Source organism: Odontesthes bonariensis, chromosome 19, assembly GCF_027942865.1.
Source record: "Odontesthes bonariensis isolate fOdoBon6 chromosome 19, fOdoBon6.hap1, whole genome shotgun sequence".
Taxonomy (NCBI): domain Eukaryota; kingdom Metazoa; phylum Chordata; class Actinopteri; order Atheriniformes; family Atherinopsidae; genus Odontesthes; species Odontesthes bonariensis.
The window spans coordinates 20946128-20952764 of record NC_134524.1 but is presented as its reverse complement, the minus strand read 5'-3'; the positions used below and the strand labels follow the sequence as shown (position 1 = coordinate 20952764).

At 40.8% G+C, this 6637-nt stretch overlaps 1 long non-coding RNA gene across 2 annotated transcripts; it reads left to right on the top strand.

Annotated features, from left to right (window-relative positions):
- The first annotated feature begins 298 nt into the window (after nt 1-298).
- LOC142369158 (uncharacterized) lies at nt 299-1671 on the top strand. 2 transcript variants are annotated; one of them, XR_012767529.1, is made up of 5 exons: nt 299-640; nt 732-802; nt 1006-1064; nt 1145-1198; nt 1315-1671. It is a non-coding gene; the product is annotated as an uncharacterized LOC142369158 (long non-coding RNA). The 2 variants fall into 2 exon arrangements; XR_012767528.1 differs by having other exon boundaries at nt 1006-1198.
- The last annotated feature ends 4966 nt before the right edge of the window (nt 1672-6637 follow it).

Here is a 6637-nt window from a genome sequence, read left to right as displayed (position 1 = left end):
TGCAGTATGTGTGTGTTTGTGTGGATTTGTTGCCCGTATTCCACCACAAGGTGGCCACGCCAGACCATGCTTGGGACACCCAAAGTGTTTCTAATGCTTCAGCATTGGATCAACGTGCAGTCATATACTTCATGTATCTGTCAGCATTTAAAAAGCTACTCACAGAGGCCACCCTAAGGAACCTACTCAATAATGTATAAAAGGGTAAAAACTAATATTTATTCCTAATTATTTTGGTATTTTAACAGCAGTCTGTTTCTTCAAAATTTCAACACCTGGGGTCCGTTTCACAAAGCAGGTTCAACCAACTCTGAGTCTATTCCTGATCTCTGAGTTGATCTACTCTGAGATGGAAAACTCTGAGTTTTCGGTTCCAGAAACGCTGATTTGAGTGAGGTTAATCAACTCTGAGTAAGTTCACCTTGAGTTTGGCGCGTGCGCCACCACTTTAAAAAGCCAGCATCAATGGAGCCCGGGCAACGGGGAAGAGCCGGGCTACATATTTTACAAACATTGAATTAGAAATTTTAGTGCGCTCATACGGCGAGTTTCAACACGTTTTTAAAAAGAAGTGCAACACCGCTGCAGCAGCAAAGGAGAGGGAGACGGCGTGGGAGAACATTGCTGCTCGCGTCAATGCGTAAGTTTAAATGTATTCCTTTGCAATCAATCACAATAATATTACAGGGGAAAACTGCTTGAATGGTAACCCATTCATTTATTTCATTTAGGTGCAATCCCGCGGGGGAGAAGCGCACTTGGCAGCAGCTTAAGATGAAATATAAAAACATTGTTCAAACAGGTGAGACCTCGGCATGGAGGTACCTCATTTTGATCATGTTTTACACTGTAAAGTAAATATTAAGTGGCTATTTGACTGTGCAGTTGTTTTATCCCCAACATAATGCGGTTTTCACACACATAAATTTCCTATAGATATATTTTTTAAGCCTATTCATACAAATATTTATTTGTCTTTTTTTTTTTTTTTTTTGGTCCCAACAGATTCTGATGGTGCTCTCCGCCTGGTGGAGCCCCCTCACACCACAACAGATCTTGTAACTGTAAGTTAGCAATACTCCAATGATTTTACCATATAGTAGTTTAAGTATACTGAAAACTACCACTCATCTGGGATGAACAGGATGAGGAAACTATGTCTGCTGCCTTTACAGAGGGGGATCCAGAAAGGTCTGAGGTAACATCTTCATTATACTGATAGTTCTCTTCCCATTCCCATTTCTTAACATTCTGGTGGAATATGACTTTTAGCCTACACTAAAGTATTAACACATTCTCATCATTCTTTAACAGTGCGTGGCTGGGCAGCAGCAGGAGGGTCCCTCAACTTCCACTGCACAGATTGACACAGTGAGATGGATGTTCAGTAAACACCAGAGGTTCATTCTGTGGAATGCATGTGTAACTGTATAATTTAATGTCGTCCTTATGCATTTCCAGTTGACGGTAAAAGAGGTTTACAGAATTCACCTGCTGAAAAAAATACCAAAAACTGATAAAGAAATGCTCTACTTGGACCGCCAGATGAGAAAGACAGATCTGGAAATTGAAATACTGGAGCACAAGTTAAAGCTGGGTGCATGGTCACAGGTGACTTATGTTAACTATTGGAACATTAACTGAACTAGCTCTTGTATTTGTAGGAAATAAAGAAGACCAAATGAAATTTGTATTTTCTCTTTATTTGACTGCTGTGGTGATGATGGTGAATTAAACCCTAAAGTGATTATTGCATATGGTGTCTCTGACTGCTCTGCCATCCTGGTTAGCTGGCAGGTGGATGGGGTCATTATTAGCGTCTTCAATTTGTATGGCAGGGTGTTGCTCTCTAATAGTGGCGATATTATGAAGAAAAGCACATGCCACAATTATATCACAAGCCCTCTCAGGGGTCACCCTGACGTGACGTAGGCACTGGAAACGTGCTTTCAACAGGCCTATGGTCATCTCCACCCGGGCTCTTGTCCTGCAGTGAGCCCGGTTGAAGTTCTGTTGGGGGCCTGGTTCAGGGTAAGGGGTCAGCAGCCTATGTTGGCATGAGTAACCCCTGTCACCCAGCAGAAGGCCATCAAACTCTCCTGTAATGCATAGTGGATACATTGGAGTGTATTAAAGGAGGGAGACGAGTGAATTATATTGTGCATATCTTTAGGCTGCTTACCATGTTGTAGTCTGTTGCTCAGGTTAGACTCGCGATAAATTCTTGAGTCATGAACAGACCCAGGCCACTTGGCCTCCACATTCGAAATGATGTTTGCTGCATCACAAATGATCTTGACAGTGCAGAGAATGAGAGATGTTGGAACTCTGATGCAGTCTTTATCATCTTGAAACAGTAGTCCGTCTACATGTACCTGCACATTAATGCTGTGAATGGACTTCCTGTTCACATAATCGGCTTCATTTTGTGAGGTAGCCGTGATGGGGATGTGTGTGCCATCTATGCAGCCAATCACACTGGGAAATCCTAAAAGAAAGTAAAATCACTAATCGCAGTCTGAGGTTGCAGCACAATGTCATTAACGGAATACAATTTAACAGATCTCTACATCATTCACCTGCAATCCTGTGGAACTCCTCCTTGATGGCTCTGACAGGTTTATGTCAAGGGAAAACCACAAACATAGGTAAAAGCCGTTTCGGGGCGAGGCACACTTTTCTGACCGCCCTGCATACAGTTGCCTTGCTCAAGTGCTCTGCATCACCGACATTGTACAAGAAACTTCCATTCGCAAAGAAACGCAGTGCAACACACAATATCTGCTGGGATGTGAGAGCATGACTGCGGTTGGTAATGTTGCTAATGTAAGGACGGATTATCTTGTGTATATAAATGATGGACTGTGACGTGAAATGGTGTCGCTCAAAAAGACAATTGTCTGGAAATGCTAAAACATCAACGCGTGGTCTGATAACTATCGCCGACGAATATTCAATACTCTGCGCAATAATGCTGCACCTTCATCCATGGGATCGTTGATAACATGCCATGCCATGTTCGTGGAAAAAGTCGCCTCTTACTGTATATTATAAATCGACTTCTAGAACTAGTCTGAAAAATATAAATAGATATCTATGCTACATTCTACTAGCCTGGCTGACGCGTCCACAATCTCGATGAGATTTGCAGTGAGAATGAGATCAAGCGCAAAGCAGCATGGGAATTTCCAGGCTAATATTCTACATGAATTTTTATGAATTTTTATGTTGTAGAGTTGTGAATTTATTTTATCAATGGAGAAATTGAGCAGCCTTGCTTTGTTGTCTACAGTAGTAGATCAACCCTCATCTTACATTGAAGCTCCCAGATCAAGGAAGTGGCGTCGACGCAGCTTTAGCAGCAGAAAAGCTATTAGGCTTGTGTTGATAATAATAAACTCCTGGATGATGTACAAACTTCCAAATGCATCGTTTTGTGAGTACAGACCATATTTGTACTACTGTAGAAGTTTGGTGTCATGGCTTGTGATTTTAGTGTGGTAATTTTGGAGATACTGCCAGGATTCGTTAGCGCTTGTACTAAGCTATTCGGGATAACTCAGTAACTCAGCTGATGTTCAGCCAAGATCGGAAAATCTTCGGGTGGGCTACTTGGCTGGATGTTACGGTTCAAATGACCCCAGGGTGAATATACTCCGAACCATCACTTTAAGTTACCTCTCTTTGTGAAACAGGCTAGAGTTACCCCTCTTTCTCGGGGTTGAGTTACCTCCCTTTGTGAAACGGAAAACTCAGGGTTTCCCTCATTTCAGGGTTAACCAACTCAGAGTTTTCACTAAACCTGCTACGTGAAACGGACCTCTGGTGAATTTTTTAGCCCCTTTTTTTGTGAGTGAAATGTTTTTTAACTATTTGACTCGAACCTGAATTGAATTAGATGCATATTTTTTGAGTGACATGAACACATGTGAAACAAATTATTATCCAGGAATTCACTTTAACACAAAATACCAAAATGAACTGAATAAAATAAGTATCTTTCTTAAAGGAGAAGTTTTTTTTTTTTTTTAAAACCTGGTCCTTATTTCTGGCCTAAAATGCGTTCATCTACCCACCGATAACAGTTTGGTGAAAGTCTGCATCCTTCGGAAGATATTTAGATCACTGGAGATCAGCGTATATCCATAGAAAGGGAGAGAACAGGGCAGAGACAATACAGCCTCTATCAGACCGCAGGTGGCTTCTTCCCTTGACCCTCTACAGTTTGCCTACCAGCCTCACCTGGGGTCCGTTTCACAAGGCAGGTTCAACCAAATCTGATAAATATCCTGCGATGTTGCACAAAACTAGCAGTAGCAAACTCCGTGTGAAGTTAGCTGACTGTCACAGAGTAAATGAGCTGTGCTGCAACAACATACATCTTAAATATTTTTAGCATTTTAAATAATTCCTAAAATGCTCATTTCCTCCAACTAAAGACTGTCCAAAATCACCCAAAATAGGCCATCCCTTATTCTCAGTCATATTTGATGAAGTGGGGCAGCTAAAACTGGGGCAGAAAAACACAAGACAACAAATATTATTTAAGTGTTTATTCAGTTGTTTGTGTAGATCGTACACACAGCATTTAGATTTGAATCGGCATGTCCAAATCTGCTAAAACAACATTTCAGTGTGGACACGGTTACTGCAGATCCTGCATTGAGGGTTGCTGGGACCTGGAAGAGGAGGAGGGGAAGTACAGTTGCAGGAGATATTCCAGCCCTGACTTGTTCTGGGGAAACAACAACGTGCTGGCAGAGGTCATGCTTTTAAAACAGTGTGTGGTGGAGTTGCAGTGGAACTGAAGTATACGCCCAAGTCCTCAGGTAAGGTTATAGCACCCCTGTGTGGCCGAACACTTGAAATGTGTGTGTTTTTGTTTGTTTGCTCTTTTTTATTTAATATGCAGTCACCTTTATCTCTTAAAAAATAATTTCCACAGTAATCTTACATTTATAAAAAACATAAAGAAATACAAAAATTAACTAAATATTCCTGAAAAGCCCTTTCAGCTCGTCTTTGTTAGTGGAAAGTTAAGTTCTCACAACCAAAAAATATGTGTCCCACGAAGACTCCATCATAGAGTTATATCTCAGAGCCACCACATGTCACCACAAGGCTTGTTTGGAGACAATTCATATAAACGTAGCCGGATGGGAAATATGTTTTTATTTATGTCCCAGAGGTTTTTACCCTTTAAAAAAAAAAAAAAAAACTGAGTGCCTCCCTTGTCTTTCTGAGTTGAGAAGATTTAGAATATTTATCTGGCTGAAACTGCCAAACTGGTGTAGTCTGGCAACATTAGAATCTTTAAACTGACTTCACCCATACATCACGCCTCGTGTCGCTACACAAGGAATGTTGGAACGGTGTAGAAGCATTCCTGGAAGGATGCAAGCTGGCGTTGGTGCAGCATGTGGTGCGGTGATGTTTCCAGTGAAGACGGGCATGTTATCTTTAAGTGTGGACAACCTGTTCATTTGTCCTTTGTGTAACAGAGTGGATCATTTTCATGATCTCCAGGACAGTGTGCATGTATCCGAGTTGACCCTTAAATTGTAATGTTTTCCACATGCAGGTGATGTGAATGTAATATGGTAAACTGTTCAGCTGTGGCTCTGTGCTTTAACAGGAGGGGCCACTCCAGTTATTTTTGCACTGCTACGTGTTTTTTTGTTTGTTTTGTTTTCTTCTCAGGGTTTTCCATCAGTCGCACATTGTCTTCACCAAGATTGGATGGCATAAAACATTGCTGCTGTGGGTTCAGTGTGCAGCATTGTTCAGCTGCATATTTGTAAACTCTCTGCACAGATTTAATCTTTTATTTTGTCCACTAATTTACAGGTTATAGAACCCCACAGATAATGTGTCCAGGGCTGGTTGATTTCTCCAGGCTTTTTTTTTTTTTTTTTTTAAAGTTGACATGGAATATTACAATCTTCATAGTGAATGCTTGTCTGTTCATAGATATAATTCACAGTGAAAACCTGAAATACTGTCAGAAATGTTCAGGTTGTTTCTAAAGTTTGCATATGTAAAGCCAAACATCAAGTACAACGCAGGTAGTGTCCCCCTCAACTAAACTTTAACACTCTACAAGAATCCACTTAGAAAACATCTTTTTCTCATTAAAAGTGTTAGCAGGGTGCCTGAAATCATAAGATGTGCTCCAACTCCAGATAAATCGCTTGTAGTATCAACATAGTTTTGTTCCCACTGAGCAGCTTTAACATGCAACCATTTCTGCTTTTTCAAGCTGTGATGAATTGTGCGTCATGTACATACAACCTAAATAAATCATTTCCTGGGACAGACAATCTGTTTGAGCATTACAACCAGGGAGGAATGAAGACATGCTCCTGTTAATGTTTTACCAGACCTCTCACATGGACTGTGTTGATCAGTATGTTATGAAAAAGCAACGGCACAATGTAAAGGAAACAGCTGTGAATGTTCATAAGCTCCATGATCACACTGATATATTGTAAAGGGTAAGATGATTTATTTATTTATTGTTGGTCTTGATATACAGCGTAAGTACCATCTCAGGCGGTCTGTGATGTGGCTTAGTTTTTAAAAGCAGTTTTAAACTGACCCCCATCTTTGCACACAGCTTCTACAGTAGCCAATAATC